The sequence below is a fragment of the Anopheles stephensi genome, chromosome 3, assembly GCF_013141755.1.
Source record: "Anopheles stephensi strain Indian chromosome 3, UCI_ANSTEP_V1.0, whole genome shotgun sequence".
Lineage (NCBI taxonomy): Eukaryota > Metazoa > Arthropoda > Insecta > Diptera > Culicidae > Anopheles > Anopheles stephensi.
The window spans coordinates 36538979-36551513 of record NC_050203.1 but is presented as its reverse complement, the minus strand read 5'-3'; positions in this window follow the sequence as shown (position 1 = coordinate 36551513).

The following is a 12535-nucleotide window of genomic DNA, read 5'->3' as shown; positions in this document are numbered from 1 at the left end:
GACAACGGTCTCATCCTTTGATTCCGCATCCTCATTATCCTTCCAATCCATACCCGCCATTCCTTTTGTTATATGTTGTGTTGTCTTTGTTGTAAGTGTTTTAAGCAGTGCAACGGGTGATGCGTTGACGGCAAAATATTATTAGAGGGCGATTTTCATACTGCCGTAAAGAGAAGGCAGGCTTTTTCGTCTGTAGTAGTGTGCTACAAGTCAGTCCAGCTTTGTTACAGCGGGTCCACCTATGCTGGCGTTGGGCTCGGGAGTGGTCGGCGGGTACAGCCTCGTAACCAGTGGAGTCACTCTTGCTGTTGCGAGATGGAATCCGCCGATCGCTTTTGAGCTCGATGTTGACTTGGTCGATCATAGGCTGTGTCATGGCTGGGCTACTTCGAGATCATTGCACGCAGAAAAAATCATGTTTGTACTGACCAGATAACTGTGCTTGTTTGTTTCAGTCAAGACCCAATTCTACAATAGACAACCGGACCAAACCAACCCCCATCGAAGCCATAGCCACAACAATAGAACCGGACCAAAAAACCTACAACACACACACATACACACACACACACACACCCACATAATAGAAATGGACAACAACCACCCATCTTTACTGCACAACCGAGCATGCCCGGGATATGGCAAATAACTAGCAGGAAATGCCTAGTTAATTTTGTTAATTGTTTTTTGCGTGAATGTTAGTTACAGTCACCACATGCGGTGGTGACAATACGGCATCGGAACGTAATACTTAATAAATAAATAAATAAAATACAATTTATTTACTGCTATATGGCACAAGCACAATGTAATTTAAAACTATTTAGTTCATTGCACAGTTCCTTATATTTTTATTCTCAACGTATGCTTCGACTCTATGTATACTGTGATTTCACTCGCAGATTTCAATCGCGTGATTTCATGGCTTTCGAGAATATAGCAAGTCATCACAGAGAAAGTCCGGTGGCCGAGGCGATAACTGCGCCAGGTTACGGGTAAAATCAAGTCACAGAAGGCCAGAAATAGTAGCAGGCCGAGACTTCTCGAGGTTGTAGAGCCAAGGAAGAAAAAGTCGTCTCACAGGTTTGACTCACAACATTGGTAGTTGAAACATAATACTTAGCCCGATTTTATTCCATACACTGGACAGAATGCTCACAAAGATCTTGACTATCAAATTATGAGTAAATCATGTCTAATAGCCACACCAAATAGTAACAAGGAGAATAAGAAATATATAGTGCGCCTCAAGTACCCAATTCAATAAGGATGTCTGATAAGTACACAAAGCCATCGATAAAAACGACCTAGCTGTTTGTGTGGCATATGGTACACTGGGGAACTCCACTGTATTAGATCTGATTCTATGGAACCTGCGTGCTTGAAAACGCTGTATTGTACCTATACTAGAGTTTGAAAAAACAGTGGTGAAACAGTCACTTTCCTTTTCCATCCTCAGATTTCTATAAGCTTTCACATCCCTAAAAAGCCTTCCCTTTTCTGGTAGGATCGTGGTAGTGTGAGGCAGAGCAGAAAGCTGCAATAAACATCTGATAGCAGGCTACTGATGATATTCACTCTATAAATTAAGGATTTAGAATCAACAGGAGGGTGCATTTGAAGCCAACATTGTTCTTTGATGCTTCAACTGTTAGGTCAGGTGAAAACGGTTCAAAAGAACTGACATTGAATACCAACAAATATCTGCGTTTTGTACTTCATACAATGTACAGTCTGCTCTCCTCTTTTTTATATCACTACGTAAAAATGGACCAGAATCATAATATATTTTTTTATTTCATTACCTTTGATACCAATAATCAAAAATCCATTTTCCACCTGCTTCCCGACGTGATTGTCGACCTAATTGGTGCTTATGACCACTTTCATGCATCAGACTCACTGTTGCGGTAAACGACGGACAACCGACCGTACGAATAGAATTATTGTTATTTCCATTGTTCAGGTGGTTCGGAAAAAAAAGAAAAAGAAAATGGCCAAAGAGCGACGAAAACGCGTTTTGAAACGTTTTGAAACTAACAGTGAAGGCTTGGCAAGGGTGTGTCGGTGCCGGTTTGGATCTGATTTAATGGCACGGAATGAATGATTGTGCGCCGTGGAATTTTTATGATCTTTCGCTTGCAACACAGGCCGAATCATCATCGGTGTGAATAGTTGCTGGTGTTGGTGAACAAAAAGTGGGCGCTTAAACAAGAGGACGACTTAGTGTGAGAGAGAGAGAAAAAAGACAAAACATTTAAACGGGTTAGATGAAAAATTCGTCACCATTGCATATGTTTGCAGCGTAGCGGAGAGTATGATTTATGCTGCACCGGTTTGGATGCTGTTGTGCTGTACGGCCTGTCGGTTGAACAGTGTTGCGCTATCATTCCGGCACGCATGCAGCTCCGTGGGTTGGTTTGTTGCGAGCGGATAAACGGTGTGAAGTATTGATGTGGAAAATTTATGATGTGTTAGAGTTTTCCGCTTTTTGCAGCTGAAGTGTAGCACATAAAAAATGGGAAGCTTTTATCGTTCAAAGGACACAATTCCGTTAAATATAGAAATATTTGCGAGTGAGCGCAAAGGTTGGGCAAAAAACAAAAACTAGAAGGGTGAAACAATTTTCCTAAACAAAACGCAACGGCTCTGTTGTGGTGCACGGACCTTTAATCTCTTGTGCTTTGGTGTGAAGTTTATGTGTAGGGTGCATCAATTATTTTGCATGCCGTTTATGCAACAAACGTGCATAGCTTTGGATGTTAAACCTTTTCATTTGCGTCCACTGAATTGAGCATGTGGACGGGTTAAAGAAAAAACTGTACTCGTTTTGAATTTCGCTATTCTAGAAAAGCTTACTGCAAGGGTATCGAATAACAGTGGAAGAAAGAGATAATTGAATCAGTAATGGCTAGTTGCGAAAAGTAGTAACTCAACCTGGCTTAACAATCTCACTGTTACGGTTTGATTGCTCGTGTCTGTATCGCAACCAACCTGAATTGCATATAATGAAAATACAAAGCAATTTTCAGAAAATTGGCTTTTGCATTAATTAATTTGTAACATTTCAGTTGCCGACCGTTGCCTTACCGTACCGGAGGATTCAATTCCCTGGTTGTCGTGGGAGTGGCAGCAAAACTGAGCAAGATCAGTCACCGTGATATGTTTTCATTCGGTTTTACCACAGAACGCCCAACGGTGGGTCCGGACGCCCTCTCGAGGCACTGGGAATCGTACATAAATTGCACTCTCGGTTGCTTTCCGTCGGGGGTTTTTCTTCCCCCCTGCGAGCGCATGATGGGAACGGAGTGTTGCGTTTGCATTTGCCGTTTTGCAAATTGTTTGTTTCCTCAACCGCACAGGGATAGCAACCAAAGGAGAGCAAAAAGAAAAGAAAAGAAAAGAGAAAAAACGCTAACGTAATAACATCCAACGCTGCAGGGAAGGTGAAGAATGTAACGAAATCGAGTAGCGCACAGTAAACGGCACAAAAACGCGACGCTGATGACGGTTTAGAATAATTAAAAGCAGTACAAGTTGGTGACTCGCCCCGGTCCGGTGCCCTGATTTGCCCGGCAGCGTTACTTTTGCTGTGAAATTAATTCCTTCCGTTGCGTTTTCTTTTCCGAATGGCCTAACTTTTGCCCATTCGCTTTCTGTGTGGGAACGGGGTTTGTTTTGTTGTTATTTTTCGGCTCGGGATTGCTCGGGTGGGAGTTAAATTATTTGCAGCAAAGCGTTTGGTGTGTGTTCTTGAGAAAGTGGTAAAGATGGTTTTTGTTGTGGCGGAAGAAATGTGGCTAGTTCCGTAGATGTGCAGTGCACATTACGGTCCTTTTCAAATGTAAATGAAATTGAATGTGTTTTAGATGGAACGAACCGAAAATGCATTAGCAAAATTTTGTGCATGCATATGGAAAATGGTGTAAATGTGGATCTTTGCTGCGGTCATATATTAGCAACATCTTTGTAGTGTCGCAGTTTTTAGAGCGAACTTTTGCTTTGTTTTTGATGTTGGTTCGCATAATGTGGAAGATACAGTTGCGAAACTTATAGTTTCTTCTTCTTCCTTGGCACTACAACCTCTAGAGGTCTTGGCCTGCCATTTATTATTATTATTATTATTATTCTTTATTCAAATTGTTTGCCTCAAGGGCTTTACAAAGTCAATTTATCTTATAACTAAACATACATGACACACAAGGAGGATATAGGGAGCAGACAGAGATGGCTAGTGAGGAAAAGAAAAACAGATTTTAGGATAAAGAAGACAAAAGACGGGAGCGGAAACAATTAATGGAGATATTGTGGTCAAACAGATCACCAACCGAATTGAATGCTAGTAACGCGCGCATCCATGGATCGCTCTGGGAAAACCGCGTACGACAAAAAGGGATAAGCAGGGGAGGACGTACGCGTAAGCGATGGGAGGGGACATATAAAGGGATAGCTGCCAGAAGGGCGGGGGAGTCAATGTTGGAAAGTAGGATGTTGGCAATAAATAACTTGCGAGCATGACCATGACGATCTTCCAGCTTAACCAAACCCAGTAGCTGGCACCGCTCCGAATAAGAAGGTAAGGTTGTGCTGGGGTCGTTCAGTAAACGTCTAGCGGCTATCCGCGTGAATTTCCTCTGCACCCTCTCCAACCTGTTCATAGCGGTGACACCAGCGGGGGACCATACAACACTGGCGTACTCCAGGATGGGACGCACCCAGCAACAATACAGCGCTCTCAGGCATAACGGGTCTCGAATATCAGTGGACATACGAGCGATTAGACCCAACACCTTGCTAGCCCGCTCAAGGACCGAGTTGAGATGCGGCTCGAAGGACAATTTGTCGTCCAGCCACACCCCAAGGTCCCTGACCAAGGAAACTCGCGGAAGTGTTGAGTCGTAGAGCCGATACTGGTGTATATGTTTGGAAGAAGAGCGACCAAACGAAATTACACAGCACTTCGAGACACAAAGAACGAGCCCGTTGGATATGCACCAGCCAGCGAAAGCATCTATGTGGGATTGGAGGGAGCGGGAGTCGCGGGACGAAGACACAGGAAGATAAAACTTGACATCGTCGGCATACAACAAACAACCGTTAGGGGGAAGCGATTGAATGCAATCGGCGATGAAGAGTGAAAACAATAAAGGACTCAAGACACTACCCTGAGGAACCCCAGATTTGCTGATGAACGGGTCCGACAGAGCCCCATCGACCCTTACCCTGTACGACCGGTCCTTCAAAAAGGAACAGAGCCAGAGAAGAAGGGCTCCACCGAAACCCATTCGCTCGAGCTTTGCCATAAGCAATTGATGCGACAAACAGTCGAACGCAGCTTTGAAATCTGTGTAAATGACGTCAACCTGCCTACCAGCGGCTGTGTGCGGAAACAGATCGATCATCAACGACATAAGGTTCGACAGGGTAGAGCGTCTCGGCACGAAACCGTGCTGGGAGGATGGGATTAACGGGAAAACAATAGGAAGGATAGAAGAGTAGATTACAGACTCGAGGACTTTGGACGCTGCACAGAGGATGGAGATGCCTCGATAATTTAAGGGGGACGTCCGGCAACCTTTCTTAAAGACTGGGATCAGCCAAGCTGATCTCCAAAGAGAGGGAAAAACTCCCGTATCAACCGACCTAGAGAATAGGCGAATCAACACAGGAGCAATCACCTCTCTAGCGTCAATGAGTGCGGAAGAAGGGATGCCGTCAGGACCAGGAGAGAAGGAGCGCTTAAGCTGACAAAGTGCAGTGAGCACCATCTGTTCGTCGATATGCGTGAGCGTTAATATAGTCCCGAGGAACACTCGAGAGCCCGGCCACAAGAGACGCGGTAGAGTGGGTCGGATCAACAAAAAGACCCCCGAAGTGATGCGCAAACAAATTAGATATTTCCAACGGGGAGGAAGCAGAGCAATCGCCCAAAGACATATTTGTTGGAATACCGGAGGATCCACGTTGTCTATTGGCGTATCTCCAGAATGACCTAGGATTTGTATAAAGATGGGATTGAATGCGCGCGTTATTTCTGGCTTTCTGTGACTTAATTTTACCCGTAGCAAAGTAGTCAGCCCTGCGTACGGGATAATGTAATAAATAGATAATAAATAAACTTATAGTTTATTTGCGTATAATTTAGGGGGTTTTGTTAAAAAAATTTGAAAATTGATTGGTAATTAAAACGATTTTTACCGAGCAATTCTGTAAGGTTCTTGTTAATGGCGTATGCTCTTTTCTAAAATACACAAAACAAACATGTAATATTTCACATTCATGGTGTGGCAGAAGAAGAAAATTTTCCAATAAAGCAGTTAAACTATCGCTCAGGTTAATGTTTGTTGATTCTACGACAAAACTCATTATATGCATATATTATCCGTTCACTCTTGATAAAAACTAAATTAATTGGTTAAGCACACGTGTCAGTCTACAAAAGACCAGGCGTCTCCATCGCGATTGGCATTTTACTCCAAATAACAAAATTGAGCGATTTAAATGGCAAAATGTATTTGAGAAAGTCTCATTTTTTGCCTTTACTTTCACTTATACTTAAGATTTATTTCTTCTTCTTCCCTACAGTGTCTTCTTCTCTTTTTTGTATAATATTGCTAAGAGATATAAGGAAAAATTTGCTTGAAATTTTTCATTAATCGCCAATTTGAGAGCTAACCTATCCAGAATGTGTTCAAGTTGGTATCTGCAATGTTTTTGAGCTGCCCAATCTAGGTTGGATCCAAAGCTCCATAAGGATTTCACAGGCTCTGCTTCTCAGCTTCTATCCCGTAACATCGTCGTTCTCGGGCATGGTGGTAACTTGCTCCACCATATATCCTAGGTTGATATTACGGGCTAGTCCCAACCCTTCGCCGGTTGGTGGAGACGATAAACATAACTAACCCTAGGTCCTTCAGAGCTACTTGGAGGTTTGTCACTCTGCTTCAAGTATTTGACGCGTCTGCAGAAAGCGATAACAACTTTTCGATGATCAGAATGGTATTATTAGCAGCCCTGCTTTGATTTGACCAACATTGATTTACGAAGGGTGATCGCACCCTCTCGTGAAGTTGCCGAAATCATCACTTACCAGGAGTCAAAAGTCAGTGTTTGTCAGGAAGATGCATCGATAGATTTAGAGGAAATTGACGAGATTTATGAGTTGCTCAATATTTTGAAGCGAAATAGACTTGTCAGGCTCCGTTGGGCTGTTTGTGTTATGAGAATGACACCGGTCAATCCGGTCTGTGAAGTCTTTAAGGGCTGCTCATATGGCTACTGGAGATGTGGCAGACCTAAATTAAGATGAAATGATAGAGTTAATGTGTGCGCCACAATAGCCAAGATAACGGATTGGCAGAAGACGGTGCTAGACCGTTAGCGGTGTCGCGGATTGTTGCAGAAGGTCAAGATCGTGGAGTGTTTGTGAAGTGCCTTTTTAATATTATAAAATAGAACAATTTTTTGAATGTTATTGATGTATTTTCAACAGGTTAGCAAAGTATTAGCAAAAGCATTCGAGATAATCCAAAACTATCCAAAACTTTTCAACTTAAAAGGAGAGTCATATTCTACGCTTTATGGATACGGCTCGGATCATTTTTGATTTTGGTTCAGATCTATCAACATTATCAAACCTCATTTTAGGCTTCTGTTTCTTCGAACTCGGAAGAATAAATATCTTCCAAGTGTAATTCATACATACAATTTCTCTTACTAATAGAAAATACTTTCATTTGCTGTCCTTTCCAATTTACAACTACTTTAAATAAATATGTAAAAGATAATCGTACGATTTGATTAGAGCAGTACCGACCCCGAACCGATTATTATCAATATGCCATTCGATCCGGTGACATGACGTTAAATTGAATAAGCTTTGAGGTTGCCGTCGGGTGTAATTTACGTTTATTGAGTCGATACAATATCGTTAGCACCAGTTCGACGATTCCAGCTAGTAGGTTTTGGCCGGCTAGCACAGATGTGTATTTAAAATTTAAAACTCAAATATCCCGCAGAACGTCGAAGACGCACCGTTGAGACAACCCGTTCAGACACGCACCAGCCGTTACGTTTCCCTTTTTAATGCTACTTAGATAAAAATATATGTTTATGTTCGCAACTTCTTCGCCCCGACGCGTCCAACGGTTCACGGTCAGAAATGGTGTGGCTCGAGCTGGCAGATGCCATCTGGTGCGTGGTATATCACACTGGCACCGGTAGCGAAGGGGACGGCGAGATTTCGTGCGACGAGATTTGCAGGAACTCTGCAGGGTAGATGAAACCCGAGAAAAAAAGGGTTGAGAACGCACCCACGATTCCACACGAAGAAACAGAAAAAAAGATACACGTGTGAACGACTTTACAAATGCCAATGTCCTGGAAATCGAAATCAGACACCCGGTCTGGCTGTAGCGCAAGGTACAAGAACAGTTGGGACACAATTTCTTAATGGAGTGTCGCTGTCCCGGCTACGGATGACAACGCTACGCAATTACGCAATCTAATTAAGGCTGGTTAGTGTGGGTAATTTAATTATCTTACTTGCCGGAAAGGTACCACTGCACCCTGATAAAGCCAGGGCCGAGTGCATAAAGGCGTGTGTAGTTTTCAGGCCACAGACACAGGAGCATAGCGTTCGGTGTTGTTAAGGCATTTTGCAGCATTGTACTGCAGTTTGCAATTCACCACAGCTCTATTATTTGGATGATAATCAAGATTGAAGTAATATTGCTGCTTTGTCAATTGTGAGAGATGTTTTAAGGGAAAGATTTCCGTTACCATTAACCTGCCGCAGGACGAAAGCTCGACACTCCTCCATTCTGTCACGGAGACATGCATAAGCTCAGGACGTTATCAAAAAAACGAGCAGCAGTTTATGATTTCAATAACAAATAGAGATTATCTATGCATGTTTCTGTTTGCCGTATCATTATCAGATAACGTCTAAAATAGACACCCCCGTGCGTTGGATGGACGGATCCACGGCCGGGTTGTTGGACGGTTGGACGGATGGACGTTGCGCCATGTGCGCATTTTGCGTTGTGGGGTGTGAAAATCTCGTCAGGAAGTTTGCCAGCACCACACACGAGTGCCATCGTGTTGTGTGGCGTCGAATGCTTAAGACGAGCGGAACATGCTCTCCGCATTCCGTGTGGCCTACAGTGTCTACAGTCGAACCGGCCTGGCCTAGCTGGCCTGTCATCCCGGATGGTAGAAGAAAAATGGACGAAATTTGTTCCATCCTTACAGGCGGTGCGTTTTCCTGTTCCTGCCGTTGTTGTAAGTTCGACCATGTGACTCGGCGCTCCGGATCCCTGCTTTTAACACTCGGCGTGGAGTTGCGTTGCTACCAACTTCACATCACGACCACCGTGATTTCCATAACATCAACAACAAAGTTTCTCGTTTGCTACCGTCTACATACCGTGCCGTTGTGAAACACGTTTCCTGCTGCAGCGTACGTGCTTCAATACGCACACAAACAACACCAACTCTCACTTCATCGTTGGAACCGTGGAAGTTGGCGACGAGGTTCCCGAGAGTGAGGGGTTTGGCGAAAGGATGGCTTTTTAAAATTCCACCAATTTCAAACGACGACTGTGGGAGCTGCGAACGGTGATCCGATCTTGTGTCTTATCCTTTTCCATTCGGGCGTTGGCTTGCTTTCGCATCCTTCCGCAGGAAGAGCACGTGGTCGCGACGCACTCCCTGATTAAAGTGAACCGAAAGTTAAAGTTAAATGGGAAGGGAAGGGGGGGGGGGGGGAGATGGGGTACGTATACAAAAATTATTCCACGTGTTACCATTTGAGTGATCGTTAATTTCCTCCCGCTTGTGGTGCGGCCCGAGCGGCTTGCTGGTGGGAAAATGATTTGGTTTGCTGGTTCTCTTATCCTGGTTACCGAGATTGATAATATGGTGGTGGTGGTGGCGGGGGAAAGGCAGAGAGTTGGTAGGTGGTTTTGGCATGCGATGGTCGTTTAAAGTAATGGAAAACAGGCCACAGATAAAGTAGGGCCGAGGACGATGCGTCTTGTACAAACGCACCGCTTGTAACAGGGGCGGCGTGTAAGTTGAACAAATTAGAATATTAAATGAGTGTACGTTAGGGACGTTCTGCGCGGAGATTCGTGGTGGCGTGTCGAGTGGGCGTGTGTGAGTGAGTGTTTTGGGTAAGAGTTTAACACAAGAGTTTTTGTTTCCAGTGTGCTGTTGACGATGGGAAGCGTAAAGTTGCATGACTAGCCCAAAGCACGCAGCTTTCCTAGTGATCTGACAACCCTAGCGAAGGAAGCAACAATTTCTAAACATCATTTCAGACCTCACGAATGACATAATGTTGAGCAATGGGGTTGAAAAAAAGTGTTAAAATTCAAGGAAAACTTGTGTGAAACGGTTGCGGGGAGCTTTTTGCTTACATGTTTACATGCTGATGTTGGTTGTGCGTAAACTACACGAATGCATGTTGACTTGGGCATTAAACTTTTTACCCAACAGTGAAGTTGTGCCGAAGTGTGTTTATTTCCTATAAAAGCGGACGTAACGCATCGCTCTGCGGAAGAGAGTAAAAAATGAGTACGATAATGCATTGGAATTTTCGCTGAATTTTTGACACACCAATGTAAGAAAAATCTTATCAAAAAAGTACCTTAGGGTGATCTTTTCGAACTCTTACATCTTCCATCATTTATATCTGAGCTATGTTATTTCATTTGCCGTCTTCAAACTTAGCACGTGTGCTCGAGTGTTTTTGAAGTAGTCTACGGTTTCAAAGTAAAGCGATTGTCTGTGTTTTAGAAACAGAGGTTCTTTGCAAAGCATGTTTGTACATTAAATATTAACCTTCTGCACGTTAAAGCGCTGAGTGAAGAGAAGCTCCTACTTGAGCGAAATATAGTGCTGTACGTTCTTTCTCTTTCTTCTATTTTTCTACCAAATCAGTGCCGGGGACCTTTTTTGCTTACTCTTAGAAGTACCATTTCTTCGAAACAGGAAGGCACATGGGATGTTGGATACAATGGAAAGATTTGAGATTTTAAAGTAGATATACTTACTTTATGGAAAACCACACAAAATATTAGATTACTATGCGGTTTTGCTTTATGTTGTCTGCATTTGTGTAAGCAGTTGTAAATATTGAATCGATTACAACTATTTAGAATGTTAAAATATTATATATCTCCGTCCTTTATCGGGGACTAAATAAGATTTTAGAACAAGTGCACATACACTTAATCCTTCGAAGTAATTCTTCGAAATTAATACCTCCTGCTGTACTTCTTCGACGCGTGGCAAATGGACCTGGGGCTGGGGCAATATATTTTTGGAAGTTTATGAGGCAGTTCAACAAATTCTAAACACATGTTTTTACCATAAAATTCATTCGAAATGCTTGCCGTCGTTACTATTTCACGAAAGAGATAATTTCTTCTTCTGGAATTACTTGATGTGACTTGAATGCTCAGAAATGTCAAGAGTATTAGCTTTCAGTACAGGCGAAGGAGATTCTGTATAGGAGTTATTTCGGGAAGATGTAGCTTTTAAATAGCTTTTTTCCGAACTATAATTATGTCTAGACTGATGAAGGAAAGTTGTAAAGTTCATTGATGTTAACTCCCTTAGCTTGAATCCTAAGGAATAACTTCTCAGCAAACAGTTGATCTTGGTTAAATTGATCCTCAGTATAGTGTGCTGACGGTAACAACGTTTTCTTGTGATCTGTTGTATCCACAGCATCGGGGATCGAATCTCGCTTGGACTTTCGAATTTCCGTACAAAAAATTGATGACTTATATAGTTCACGTCAAGTCCCAGTAGGAGAACCAGGCCTGTTGAGCGTGTGGAATCAATGATGAAAAAGAAACTGATAAAATTTGATAAACTCGGAGTTTCTGGAGCGCCTTCCTCAAAGTAAAGAATTGTTCAGTGGATGACTTATCGCTCAACTATATGCTCACAAATCTAGAGTCCAGTGTTAATAGTAACGAATAATTAATAAAAATGAATTTGTTTTTGAGACACAAATTAAATCAATTTACTATTTAGATTTGAGTACATTTGGAGAAGACTGCTTGCTCGTCGTCCAAGAGAACATCTCGTCGGTTGCTTCACTCATGATACCATGCTGTGAGCGGCACTCCTATAGTATCAGGTCCAAAACCAATACTCCAGATTCACGTTGACAGAAACGGGACCGGATTTTCGCGTGGAAACGTTCCGTACATTAATATATGTGATCATGTAGTTGTCTTTTTAAACCCTGTGATGATTTGAGCTACTCGGAAAAATGAAAATCTGCTTCACATTTATTTCTCTTCTTTTCACTGTACTCCTTTCGCTGAGTTCCGTCTGGTTGTGGGACATGTTTTGAATGTGGTTGTGTATAGCGTCGTCAGCAGTATCATCAACAGCTGGGTTGCAAGTTGTTAGGCGATATTAATCATAAATACTCGATCTATCTACCAGCGTGAGAAGTTGATGGATGAGCAAAACTAATGTCTTACCTGAACCTTAGCAGATTGGCAAATATGAC